This window comes from Haliotis rufescens, unplaced genomic scaffold (assembly GCF_023055435.1).
Source record: "Haliotis rufescens isolate VD_foot unplaced genomic scaffold, xgHalRufe1.0.p SCAF_16, whole genome shotgun sequence".
NCBI classification, from domain to species: domain Eukaryota; kingdom Metazoa; phylum Mollusca; class Gastropoda; order Lepetellida; family Haliotidae; genus Haliotis; species Haliotis rufescens.
The window spans coordinates 31,380,487-31,395,750 of NW_025963846.1; the positions used below are offsets into that span (position 1 = coordinate 31,380,487).

Below are 15,264 nucleotides of genomic sequence, written 5' to 3' on the forward strand. Positions count from 1 at the left end.
TAACCTTCCCTAACCAGTAGTCGACATAATCCCAGCAGGAGAACGGAAGGCTGTTACTAATACAGTAGTCGACATAATCCCAGGAGGGGAACGGAAGGCTGTTACTAATACAGTAGTCGACATAAGCCCAGGAGGGGAACGGAAGGCTGTTACTAATACAGTAGTCGACATAAGCCCAGGAGGGGAACGGAAGGCTGTTACTAATACAGTAGTCGACATAATCCCAGGAGGAGAACGGAAGGCTGTTACTAATACAGTAGTCGACATATTCCCAGCAGGAGAAGGGAAGGCTGTTACTAATACAGTAGTCGACATATTCCCAGCAGGAGAAGGGAAGGCTGTTACTAATACAGTAGTCGACATAAGCCCAGGAGGGGAACGGAAGGCTGTTACTAATACAGTAGTTGACATATTCCCAGCAGGAGAAGGGAAGGCTGTTACTAATACAGTAGTCGACATAATCCCAGCAGGAGAAGGGAAGTTTGTTACTAATACAGTAGTCGACATAATCCCAGCAGGAGAACAGAAGGCTGTTACTAATACAGTAGTCGACATAATCCCAGCAGGAGAACGGAAGGCTGTTACTAATACAGTAGTCGACATAATCCCAGCAGGAGAACGGAAGTTTGACACTAATACAGTAGTCGACATAATCCCAGCAGGGTGCGGAGGGCTGTTACTTATACAGTAGTTGACATAATCCCAGCAGAAGAACGGAAGTTTGTCACTAATACAGTAGTTGACATAATCCCAGCAGGGTGCGGAGGGCTGTTACTTATACAGTAGTTGACATAATCCCAGCAGAAGAACGGAAGTTTGTCACTAATACAGTAGTTGACATAATCCCAGCAGGAGAACGGAAGTTTGACACTAATACAGTAGTCGACATAATCCCAGCAGGGTGCGGAGGGCTGTTACTTATACAGTAGTTGACATAATCCCAGCAGAAGAACGGAAGTTTGTCACTAATACAGTAGTCGACATAATCCCAGCAGGAGAACGGAAGTTTGACACTAATACAGTAGTCGACATAATCCCAGCAGGGTGCGGAGGGCTGTTACTTATACAGTAGTTGACATAATCCCAGCAGAAGAACGGAAGTTTGTCACTAATACAGTAGTCGACATAATCCCAGCAGGAGAACGGAAGTTTGACACTAATACAGTAGTCGACATAATCCCAGCAGGGTGCGGAGGGCTGTTACTTATACAGTAGTTGACATAATCCCAGCAGAAGAACGGAAGTTTGTCACTAATACAGTAGTTGACATAATCCCAGCAGGGAGCGGGAGGCTGTTACTAATACAGTAGTCGACATAATTCCGGCAGAACGGAAGGCTGTTACTAATACAGTAGTCGACATAATTTCGGCAGAACGGAAGGCTGTTACTAATACAGTAGTTGACATAATCCCAGCAGGAGAACGGAAGGCTGTTACTAATACAGTAGTCGACATAATCCCAGCAGGAGAGCGGAAGGCTGTAACTAATACAGTAGTCGACATAATCCCAGGAGGGGAACGGAAGGCTGTTACTTATACAGTAGTCGACATAATACCAGCAGGAGAAGGGAAGGCTGTTACTAATACAGTAGTCGACATAATCCCAGCAGGAGAACGGAAGGCTGTTACTAATACAGTAGTCGACATAATTCCAGGAGGGGAACGGAAGGCTGTTACTAATACAGTAGTCGACATAAGCCCAGGAGGAGAACGGAAGGCTGTTACTAATACAGTAGTCGACATAAGCCCAGGTGGGGAACGGAAGGCTGTTACTAATACAGTAGTCGACATAATCCAAGCAGGAGAAGGGAAGTTTGTTACTAGTACAGTAGTCGACATAATCCCAGCAGGAGAACGGAAGGCTGTTACTAATACAGTAGTCGACATAATCCCAGCAGGAGAAGGGAAGGCTGTCACTAATACAGTAGTCGACATAATCCCAGCAGGGTGCGGAGGGCTGTTACTTATACAGTAGTTGACATAATCCCAGCAGAAGAACGTAAGTTTGTCACTAATACAGTAGTTGACATTATCCCAGCAGGAGAACGGAAGGCTGTTACTAATACAGTAGTCGACATAATCCCAGGAGGGGAACGGAAGGCTGTTACTAATACAGTAGTCGACATAATCCCAGCAGGAGAACGGAAGGCTGTTACTAATACAGTAGTCGACATAATCCCAGCAGGAGAACGGAAGGCTGTTACTAATACAGTAGTCGACATAATCCAAGCAGGAGAACGGAAGGCTGTTACTAATACAGTAGTCGACATAAGCCCAGGAGGGGAGCGGAAGGCTGTTACTAATACAGTAGTCGACATAATCCCAGCAGGAGAAGGGAAGTTTGTTACTAATACAGTAGTCGACATAATCCCAGCAGGAGAACAGAAGGCTGTTACTAATACAGTAGTCGACATAATCCCAGCAGGAGAACGGAAGGCTGTTACTAATACAGTAGTCGACATAATCCCAGCAGGAGAACGGAAGTTTGTCACTAATACAGTAGTCGACATAATCCCAGCAGGAGAACGGAAGTTTGACACTAATACAGTAGTCGACATAATCCCAGCAGGGTGCGGAGGGCTGTTACTTATACAGTAGTTGACATAATCCCAGCAGAAGAACGGAAGTTTGTCACTAATACAGTAGTTGACATAATCCCAGCAGGGAGCGTGAGGCTGTTACTAATACAGTAGTCGACATAATTCCGGCAGAACGGAAGGCTGTTACTAATACAGTAGTCGACATAATTCCGGCAGAACGGAAGGCTGTTACTAATACAGTAGTTGACATAATCCCAGCAGGAGAACGGAAGGCTGTTACTAATACAGTAGTTGACATAATCCCAGCAGGAGAGCGGAAGGCTGTAACTAATACAGTAGTCGACATAATCCCAGGAGGGGCACGGAAGGCTGTTACTTATCCAGTAGTCGACATAATCCCAGCAGGAGAAGGGAAGGCTGTTACTAATACAGTAGTCGACATAATCCCAGCAGGAGAACGGAAGGCTGTTACTAATACAGTAGTCGACATAATCCCAGGAGGGGAACGGAAGGCTGTTACTAATACAGTAGTCGACATAAGCCCAGGAGGAGAACGGAAGGCTGTTACTAATACAGTAGTCGACATAAGCCCAGGTGGGGAACGGAAGGCTGTTACTAATACAGTAGTCGACATAATCCAAGCAGGAGAAGGGAAGTTTGTTACTAATACAGTAGTCGACATAATCCCAGCAGGAGAACGGAAGGCTGTTACTAATACAGTAGTCGACATAATCCCAGCAGGAGAAGGGAAGGCTGTCACTAATACAGTAGTCGACATAATCCCAGCAGGGTGCGGAGGGCTGTTACTTATACAGTAGTTGACATAATCCCAGCAGAAGAACGGAAGTTTGTCACTAATACAGTAGTCGACATTATCCCAGCAGGGAGCGGGAGGCTGTTACTAATACAGTAGTCGACATAATTCCGGCAGAACGGAAGGCTGTTACTAATACAGTAGTTGACATAATCCCAGCAGGAGAGCGGAAGGCTGTTACTAATACAGTAGTCGACATAATCCCAGCAGGAGTAGGGAAGGCTGTCACTAATACAGTAGTCGACATAATCCCAGCAGGAGAAGGGAAGGCTGTTACTAATACAGTAGTCGACATAATCCCAGCAGGAGAAGGGAAGGCTGTTACTAATACAGTAGTCGACATAATCCCAGCAGGAGAAGGGAAGGCTGTCACTAATACAGTAGTCGACATAATCCCAGCAGGGTGCGGAGGGCTGTTACTTATACAGTAGTTGACATAATCCCAGCAGAAGAACGGAAGTTTGTCACTAATACAGTAGTCGACATTATCCCAGCAGGGAGCGGGAGGCTGTTACTAATACAGTAGTCGACATAATTCCGGCAGAACGGAAGGCTGTTACTAATACAGTAGTCGACATAATCCCAGCAGGGTGCGGAGGGCTGTTACTTATACAGTAGTCGACATAATCCCAGCAGAAGAACGGAAGTTTGTCACTAATACAGTAGTCGACATTATCCCAGCAGGGAGCGGGAGGCTGTTACTAATACAGTAGTCGACATAATTCCGGCAGAACGGAAGGCTGTTACTAATACAGTAGTCGACATAATCCCAGCAGGGTGCGGAGGGCTGTTACTAATACAGTAGTCGACATAATCCCAGGAGGGGAACGGAAGGCTGTTACTAATACAGTAGTCGACATAAGCCCAGGAGGGGAACGGAAGTTAATTACTAGTACAGAAGTCGACATAGGCCCACCAGGGGAGCGGAAGGCTGTAACTTAATCAAGACCTGACACAATCTACGCTCATATTTCTTGCCTCCTTTCAGCGAGTAGGATCCTGTTTTCGACCTAACCAGGTGAGTGCTTGTTCACCCTCTCACACCCATGTGCACCAGATCCCCCGTCTCTGTGGAACTAGACTAACACATAGTCTATGTGACGGGACGACTGTGGAACGTGCAGCCGGGGATATGGTTTTTTAGTCGAATCTATCAGATAAGATTGGAATGTGCAGATATCTGTTTTCATTTTCCTATTTCATGTCATCGTAATTGGTAGCCGGCCCGGTGTGTGCATTGGAAAAGATATAAACAATATGGCGTAAACATTTTGACACAATCGGTGTTATCGCTTGAAAATCAGGGTCAGGTTAATGAAGATTGATACTCCAAGACGGTCTTGTTTGGAACATATATTGAAAAACAAGTTCTTTAAGGAATATCACAGTGTGAGGTTTAACAGTAATCCGTGTGTGCTACATTACTGTGCCCTGCGTTTATCACCATGTCACCTGCAAGGACATGAATTGATCACAACGTTCTGGAACTGTGACACGGAAATATTTTCTCTCATTGATACAACTGATCCCAGCCAAGGCCGCTTCTCTGTGAGAGAGAGCATTATACATTGTAAAGTACATTGAAACACGGCGCACCTTTACAGTATTGTGCCGGATAATGGGTGGAGAGAGAACCACGTGCGTAAAATACCCACATCCATATAATAACGTGGCACGGTTACCGGTTGAGTGGGTGAGTGAGTGAGTTAGTGAGTGAGTGAGTGAGTGAGTGGGTGAGTGGGTGAGTGAGTGAGTGAGTGAGTGAGTGAGTGAGTGAGTGAATGATTGAGTGAGTGAGTGAGTGAGTGAGTGAGTGAGTGGGTGAGTGGGTGGGTGAGTGGGTGAGTGAGTGTGGTTTACCGCCGCTTTGAACAGTGTTTCACTTATACCACATCATGTCTGTTTAGTGGGTGGATGTTGGGTGGGTGGTAGAGGGTGGGTGGTGGAGGATGCTTGGTTGGTGGATTGTGGAGGGTGGTAGGTGGGTGGTGGAGGGTGGGTGGTGGCTTGTGGGTTGGTGGTGGGAAGACGTGGAGAGTGGGTGGTGAGTTGGTGGTGTTAGGGTGGTGGAGGATGGGAGGCGGGTGGATGGCGGTAGGGTGGATAAAATAAAAACAGGCTGATAACACCACCTTGTCTGACTCCACTTAACTATCAAAAGAATTAGTCATGTTGTGTTGGATACTCTTACAGCTGCTTGTATATTTGAATATGTATTTCTCAGTACAGAGAATAATTTACCATGAACGCCTTTATTAATTATCGACTACCAAAGTCGTTTCCTATTAACAGAATCAAATTCTTTCTTAAAGTTTACATAAATACAATAAAAACGTCCGCCGCTTTTGGAAGAATACTTTTGTACAAGACATTGCAAAGTGAAAATATTATCCGTTGTGCAATCGCCCTTCCTTAATCCTGCCTGGGCCTCGGGTACACTGTTAAAGTGATCAGAAAAACGTTTAAGACGCGCATTTAGAATAGAGGAGAATAACTTCCCCAAAATATCCATCAAAGATATGCCTCTATAATTGTTGACACCGTCAAAGCTTTCTTTTTATGGAGTGGTACAATAACACACTAAGCCCATTCGGATGGAAAATTACCCGTTGACAAAATATTATTATACAAAACAAACAAATATAGAATTAAAACAGAACTTCAACATTAGATCATCTCAGCCTTAATACCATCTGTCCCTCCAGCTTTACCCTGCTTCAGATCTCTTATGGATGATTCGATCTCTTCCTGTGTAATATCACCATTAAGAATATTATTTACACCATCATCAGTACACAAATCACACACTTGTTTATTTTGGTTATTTAATATAATCTACCTGCTCAATAATATCCGAGTCAACAAGTATATTAGTGTGGTTTAAAATATTCTTAAAATAATAAAACCAATCTCTTTGTAAAATCCTGTTGAAAACAGGACTACAACTTGTCTTGTTTGTCAATGCACATATCTTTTTCCAGAATGTTTTACTAACGCCACTTAAAGTCCGAACACGAGTCTTTTCGTATTCTAATCTCTTCTTCCTGCTTAATTATAACGACCTGTAACTATTCCTTGTTGTAGACTATCTAGAGAGAATATCCTTATCACCAGTAACTCTAACCTTGCCTAATACATTAAACTTTTTAGTCTTCATATCCTCACCGCCTGTATCGTACCATTTACCTCCAGATGTACGTTTTAATTTTCTAGCTCTAGAAACTAATCCGCATGAAATAGAGCCATTATGTACAGCATTGGTCAAAGCTTCAACAGCCAAATCCACATTCAAAGACAATAAATGCATCAACTCACCCATGTCAAGTGCAGACAATGACTCAGAAACATTATGTTTAAAGGCATCACATATTTCATTTCTCCGTGTATAGCTAGGAATATTATTTACATGCATTTCATCAACATTATCGACCTGTCTATCACATCCATGGAGGGTAAGTATGATAGGAAAGTGATCTGATTACTAAATTCGGAAATGTTGTCAAAAAAAATGGTTGAGCTTAGTACATAATCAACCAAACTAGCGCCACCCTCCTTTAAAAATGTAAATGATCCGTCCTTATCCCCAGCAAATCGTCCATTTACAATATGACAGCAACGTACAACAAAAATCTACCAGATCCCTCCAGTGTTCATTGTAATACGCACATTACCTCTGATACTGCGGGGCACGTCAAATACGCCCGATACATACGCCATGTCTTCTAAACATGCAATGTGTTGTTGTCGTCCATAATAAAATCAGATTACCTCACCGTGCATTATAGTCACGAAAAAGAATAATTCGCAATCTTGATGTGATTGTGATCATATAACACAGCAGACAAGATTGTATCTAAGTACTCTATACCCTTATGGATTCTATCGTCTGTCATTACTGGAGTATTTACAGGATGGATATATACAAAACCAATAAGTAAATTACTTGCTAGATTAAATATACTCTTATCAAATAACAGAAATATCATGTCTGTGTGGTCAGTGATGACACGGAGCAGACCATGTAATAGTGAAGTGTGGAAACACAGACAGACGCGCCCCCTCGGTAGTTATACTCTCTGTAGCTCGTGTAGACACTGTACTCGGGGAACATAGTCTCTAGTCTCAGTTGTTCCATATCTCTACAAGACAAATGATACTGTGATCAGTGCAGAAATACTTGAAGCTGTCATTATCTAGCTGACCGCCTCCGTGGTCTAGTGGTAGGGCGTCCGCCCGGAGAGCGGAAGGTCCGGTGTTCGATCCCCGGCCGCGTCATACCAAAAGACGTTAAAATATGGTACTTGTTGCTACCCTGTCTGGCGCGCTCGGCATTAAGGGGTTAAAGCAAGGAATGGTCGGCTCGGAGTTAGTATACGGTGTCTGAGTGGGGTATTCATGTTAAATTGCGGCATGTTATCTCTGTGGGCTAGCACTATAAATCGGCATAAGTCCGGTCTAGTACAAGCAGCTACACACACACACACACACACACACACACACACACACACACACACACGTGCATGCACGTCGCTATATAAGTGCAATAATCTTGGACGCGACGTTAAACCCAATTTCAACTCAACTCACCTCATTATCTAGCTTATTTTTCAAACCGTTCACGTTCCAACACATGACAGACAGGTCATTGGTGTTGTCAATTTCATTGTCACGCAAAGCAGGGCCGCACTCCTACCTGTGTTGACTGGCGTTGAAATTGACATCGGGTTGTGAGTCTGCACGTGAAGTTCCTGCCCTGTTGTCAGCCTGATTCAAAACAACAACCTCGCCCTTGTCAATATCATAGGTGTACACATCTGTCATTAGTGTCAATATACAACTCTCTGATAAGCTCGTTGGTCATTTCTCCTGCTCTCAATCATCATCGATTTCAGATATCTCATCTTCTCTCTCACTCTCCTCGAGAAGTTCGCTAATCCATGTGCCCTTTAATTTCTTGGCTGATGTAAATATGCCTCGTCTCTGGTGATCATCAGGGATTTAAGCTATTATGGCGTTACCTCCCATGGTCCTGAGCTCGATTGATCACCATCTTAGAGTCATTAAGTTCCAGCAGATCTTTAAGGATTTTTCTGGGACTTTTCATCCCGGGTTTCATTTGGTCCAGATTCGGGTACACCTAGTCTGTCTTACAAACCCTGATACAAATATATCAAATACAGCCCATGCAAGTCTATAATGTTTGGCAAGTCTAGATTACTGCAGTATCTGAAAATGAAGTGTGTCTCTGGGCTCCTTTTTATTAAATTTTTATTAAGATAATTTAACAACTGTTTTTTTCTGTACGTTATGTTCATTTCAGACACTAGGTGTTATTCTTGGGTACACAGTGAAATATCACGCTCGATCGTCTGCTTTGATTTTCAAGGTAGTCCAGTTTATATTCGAGTTTATAAACATATTCCAGCTCCAAATGTTCCGATCTCTCTTTCACAATACGTAACTGATCTGTAAGGCTCTGGATAGATGTATTGACATTGTCCAGCTTATTGTGAAGGGTTTTGTTGGATTCCGTGATGTCCCCAATCTGCTGTCAGTCCCCGAATGGCCCCGATAACTTGGTCATTTTTGCTTTGTTTTGGATTAGTCAAAAGCATTTGTTTGCTGGCGCCACTGTTCCGAAGCATTTGTTGATCCTCGCATGGCTTATCAATTGGTCCTGGATATAATTGATCGCTGTCTTGCGACCAATCTAGTCGTGATTAGGTTGTCAGACTCTCTCGTGCGGCAACTAGACTGTATGTTATTGTGTTTAAATAAGTGAATCATTGCTCGTGTTTTCAAATCCAAACGCCACAAATCCGGGCGCTGGGGGAGGGTAGCCTAGTGGTTAAAGCGTTCGCTCGTCACGCCGAAGACCCGGGTTCGATTCCTGACATGGGTACAACGTGTGAAGCCCATTTCTGGTGTGCCCCGCCGTGATATTGCTGGAATATTGTTAAAAGCGGCGTAAAACCATACTCACTCCATGCGGCAAACACCCTACCCTGCCATATGATGGACTGCAAACCATGACGCCATGATGTACACGGGTGTGGACAGAGGTCACTCGTAGCAATAATGTAGAGGTCAGACCCCATCCTCTATCGCAGTCAAACTGTCTAATGAAAATCAAGAGCGTGTATGTTGAGACCGTGAAAACCACAAAAAGTCAGGGGTCAGGTTTACTGAAGTGCGAGCCCTCGGGGTGTAGAGGAGTGGTCAGATCCTGGTCAGGGAGATACCAAGCTATTGCGCATGTGCAGGAGTTTACTTCGAAGCGGGATATTATCTTCTTGAACAGTGACGGTGAAAATTAAAATGTATGTTTAAATGCCATTCATATCCTCAGCAGAAGCATGATCCTCGGATACTGGAGCATTTATGCTTCACATGTATCCGCCCATCTCACTTACGTGCATCCTCTTCTTATAAAACAACAAGGCACAGATATCAAATGAATGTTTACATTGGATTAAACAGATATTGCATCATTTGATCGAATGCTACAGTTCACTACTGGTTATAACATGAACTGTGTCAGTGTGGAGTTATTGATTGTTATATCATAGCCTCATACACCTGAGCGTTGTAATGATAGTATAAAAGTGCCGATGTCGTGCTGGCAATGTAACCGTGACTGACGTGGATATAGTTATCTTCATGCTGGTCGTGACAGTTGAGTCATCTAGTGACAAGGATGGTGGTACTGACCCACTTTTCCTCTGATAAGAACGATATCGTTCATCTAATCATGCTGACTAGTGTCTGACACAATCAGGAAGTAATTGGTAAGTTACATAACATCTTAGCACTGACAATGATTCAGAACGTGGAAACCGATACTAATCAAATGAAATCCAGTTTCATTTCCTTGGTTACTGTCGCTGAACATCTGTCACATACACCAGCCTCATACACCTTCCTCATACACCTGCCACATACACCAGCCTCATACATCCCCTTCATACACCTCCCTCATACACCAGCGTCATACACCAGCCTCATACACCAGCCTCATACACCAGCGTCATACGCCTGCCGCATACACCTGTCACATACACCTGCCTCAGACACCTGCCTCATACACCTCCCTCATACACCTGTCTCATACACCTGCCTCACACACCTGCCACATACACCAACCTCATACACCTGCCTCATACACCTCCCTCATACATCCCCTTCATACACCTCCCTCATACACCTGTCTCATACACCTCCCTCATAAACCAGCCTCATACACCTGCCTCATACACCAGCCTCATACACCTGCCACATACACCTGTCTCATACACCTGCCTCATACACCAGCCTCATACACCTGCCTCATACACGTGCCTCATACACCTGCCTCATACACCAGCCTCATACACCTGCCTCATACACCAGCCTCATACACCAGCCTCATACACCTGCCACATACACCTGCCTCATACACCTGCCTCATACACCTGCCTCATACACCTGCCTCATACACCTGCCTCATACACCTGCCTCATACACCTGCCTCATACACCAGCCTCATACACCAGCCTCATACACCTGCCTCATACACCAGCCTCATACACCAGCCTCATACACCTGCCACATACACCTGCCTCATACACCTGCCTCATACACCAGCCTCATACACCAGCCTCATACACCTGCCACATACACCTGCCTCATACACCTGCCTCATAAACCAGCCTCATACACCAGCCTCATACACCTGCCTCATACACCTCCCTCATACACCTGCCTCATACACCTGTCTCAAACACCTGCCTCATACACCAGCCTCATACACCTGCCTCATACACCTCCCTCATACACCTGCCTCATACACATGCCTCATACACCTGCCACATACATCTGCCTCATACACCAGCATCATACACCAGCCTCATACACATGCCTCATGCACCTGCCATATACACCTGCCACATACACCTGCCTCATACACCTGCCTCATACACATGCCTCATGCACCTGCCACATACACGTGCCTCATACACATGCCTCATACACATCCCTCATACACCACCCTCATACACTTGCCACATACACTTGCCACATACACCTGCCTCATACACCACCCTCATACACCTGCCACATACACTTGCCTCATACACCTGCCTCATACACCTCCCTCATACACCTCCCTCATACACCTGCCACATACACTTGCCACATACACCTGCCTCATACACCTCCCTCATACACCTCCCTCATACACCTCCCTCATACACCTGCCTCATACACCTGCCTCATACACCTGCTTCAAACACCTGCCACATACACCTGCCTCATACACCTGCCACATACACCTGCGTCATGCACCTGCCACATACACCTGCCACATACACCTGCCTCATACACCTGCGTCATGCACCTGCCTCATACACCTGCCACATACACTTGCCTCATACACCTGCCTTATACACATGCCTCATGCACCTGCCACATACACCTGCCACATACACCTGCCTAATACACCTGCGTCATGCACCTGCCACATGCACCTGCCATATACACCTGCCACATACACCTGCCTCATACACCTGCCTCATACACATGCCTCATGCATCTGCCACATACACCTGCCACATACACCTGCCTAATACACCTGCGTCATGCACCTGCCACATGCACCTGCCTCATACACATGCCTCATGCACCTGCCTCATGCACCTGCCACATACACATGCCACATACACCTGCGTCATACACCTGCCTCATACACCTGCCACATACACCTGCCTCATACACCTGCGTTATGCACCTGCCTCATACACCTGCCACATACACCTGCCTCATACACCTGCCTCATACACCTGCGTCATGCACCTGCCTCATACACCTGCCTCATACACCTGCCACATACACCTGCCTCATACACCTGCCACATACACCTGCCTCATACACCTGCCACATACACCTGCCACATACACCTGCCTCATACACCTGCCACATACACCTGCCTCATACAACTGCCTCATACACCTGCCACATACACCTGCCTCATACACCTGCCACATACACCTGCCTCATACACCTGCCTCATACACCTGCCACATACACCTGCCACATACACCTGCCTCATACACCTGCCTCATACACCTGCCTCATACACCTGCCTCATACACCTGCCACATACACCTGCCTCATACACCTGCCACATACACCTGCCTCATACACCTGCCTCATACACCTGCCACATACACCTGCCACATACACCTGCCTCATACACCTGCCTCATACACCTGCGTCATGCACCTGCCTCATACACCTGCCTCATGCACCTGCCTCATACACCTGCCTCATACACCTCCCTCATACACCTGCCTCATACACCTGCCACATACACCTGCCACATACACCTGCCTCATACACCTGCGTCATGCACCTGCCACATACACCTGCCACATACACCTGCCTAATACACATGCCTCATGCACCCCCCTCATACACCTGCCTCATACACCTGCCACATACACCTGCGTCATGCGCCAGCCACATACACCTGCCACATACACTTGCCTCATACACCTGCCTCATACACCTGCCACATACACCTGCCTCATACACCTCCCTCATACACCTGCCACACACACCTGCCTCATACAAATGTCAAATACACCTGCCTCATACACCTGCCACATACACCTGCCAAATACACCTGCCTCATACACCTGCCTCATACACCTGTCTCAAACACCTGCCTCATACACCTCCCTCATACACCTGCCACACACACCTGCCTCATACACCTGCCACATACACCTGCCTCATACACCTGCCACATACACCTGCCTCATACACCTGCCACATACACCTGCCACATACACCTGCCTCATACACCTGCCACATACACCTGCCTCATACACCTGCCTCATACACCTGCCACATACACCTGCCTCATACACCTGCCACATACACCTGCCTCATACACCTGCCTCATACACCTGCCACATACACCTGCCACATACACCTGCCTCATACACCTGCCTCATACACCTGCCTCATACACCTGCCTCATACACCTGCCACATACACCTGCCTCATACACCTGCCACATACACCTGCCTCATACACCTGCCTCATACACCTGCCACATACACCTGCCACATACACCTGCCTCATACACCTGCCTCATACACCTGCGTCATGCACCTGCCTCATACACCTGCCTCATGCACCTGCCTCATACACCTGCCTCATACACCTCCCTCATACACCTGCCTCATACACCTGCCACATACACCTGCCACATACACCTGCCTCATACACCTGCGTCATGCACCTGCCACATACACCTGCCACATACACCTGCCTAATACACATGCCTCATGCACCCCCCTCATACACCTGCCTCATACACCTGCCACATACACCTGCGTCATGCGCCTGCCACATACACCTGCCACATACACTTGCCTCATACACCTGCCTCATACACCTGCCACATACACCTGCCTCATACACCTCCCTCATACACCTGCCACACACACCTGCCTCATACAAATGTCAAATACACCTGCCTCATACACCTGCCACATACACCTGCCAAATACACCTGCCTCATACACCTGCCTCATACACCTGTCTCAAACACCTGCCTCATACACCTCCCTCATACACCTGCCACACACACCTGCCTCATACTCCTGTCTCGTGCAGCAGCCTCATACACCTGCCACACACACCTGCCTCATACACCTGTCTCGTGCACCTGCCGCATACACCTGCCACATACACCTGTCTCGTGCACCTGCCTCATACACCTGCCACACACACCTGCCTCATACACCTGTCTCGTGCACCTGCCACATACACCTGCCACATACACCTGTCTCGTGCACCTGCCTCATACACCTGCCACACACACCTGCCTCATACACCTGTCTCGTGCACCTGCCGCATACACCTGCCCCATACACCTGCCTCATACACCTGCCTCATACACCTGTCTCGTGCACCTGTCAGCACGTTATTGCAAGACGACGTCGATGTCGGACTGTGAGGTTATCAATGTGCTTACACTTTGTTCAGCTTTTAGTCACGTGGGGTCAGATTTAATTGTAAATAAACAGCAGCGCATCATCATCGGACTTCGGCTGAGAGGGTCAGGGAATACTAACACACCCATCAGCAGGGGATACTAACACACCCATCAGCAGGGGATACAAACACACCCATCAGCAGGGGATACATCCATCAACAGGGGATACATCCATCAACAGGGGATACTAACACACCCATCAACTCTGCTGCCTGCATTACGGTACGTGTCATACCCAGCTTCAGGTATACTGCATTTAGGTGGCATTTTAGAAAGTGTTGACTTTTGAACTTCAACTTTTTATATTATAACAAATGCCAGGATACGGTGCATACATATGCTATATTAGTAAATTGTCACCAGGCAGCATGTAACAGGAACAAATAATTGAAGACACTTTGTCTGACGAATACAATAACGTTGATGAGTGAACCTGGCAGCGGTGTGTGGCTAGTATATATGTAGAAGTTGACTAGCAGTGATATTGGGCTAGTATATATGAGGAAGTTGCCCAGCAGTGATTGATGGGCTAGTATATATGCGTAAAATAAATAGCAGCGGTGTGTGGCTATTATATATGTAGAAGTTGACCAACAGGGATATTGGGCTAGTATATATGTGGAAGTTGACCAGCAGTGGTGTGTGGCTAGTATATATATGGAAGTTGACCAGCAGTGGTCTGTGGCCAGTATGTGTGTGGAAGTTGACCAGCAGTGATATGGGGCTAGTATATATGTGGAAGTTGACCAGCAGTGGTCTGTGGCCGGTATATGTTATGGAAGTTGACCAGCAGTGATATTGGGCTAGTATATATGTGGAAGTTGACCAGCAGTGATATTGGGCTAGTATATATGTGGAAGTTGACC

General features: G+C 46.3%; 1 protein-coding gene across 2 annotated transcripts in view; it reads left to right on the forward strand.

Moving 5' to 3' along the window:
- The first annotated feature begins 4,022 nt into the window (after positions 1-4,022).
- The window catches only part of LOC124113482, a 58,763-nt gene continuing 47,521 nt past the window's right edge, over positions 4,023-15,264 (forward strand). Inside the window, exon 1 of one of the 2 annotated variants that reach the window (XM_048397119.1) lies at positions 4,023-4,372. The gene's annotated coding sequence lies outside the window, so the exon portion shown is untranslated. Of the gene's footprint in view, positions 4,373-14,480; positions 14,621-15,264 lie in introns of those variants that run through there. The other variant, XM_048397120.1, reaches the window with a different exon arrangement.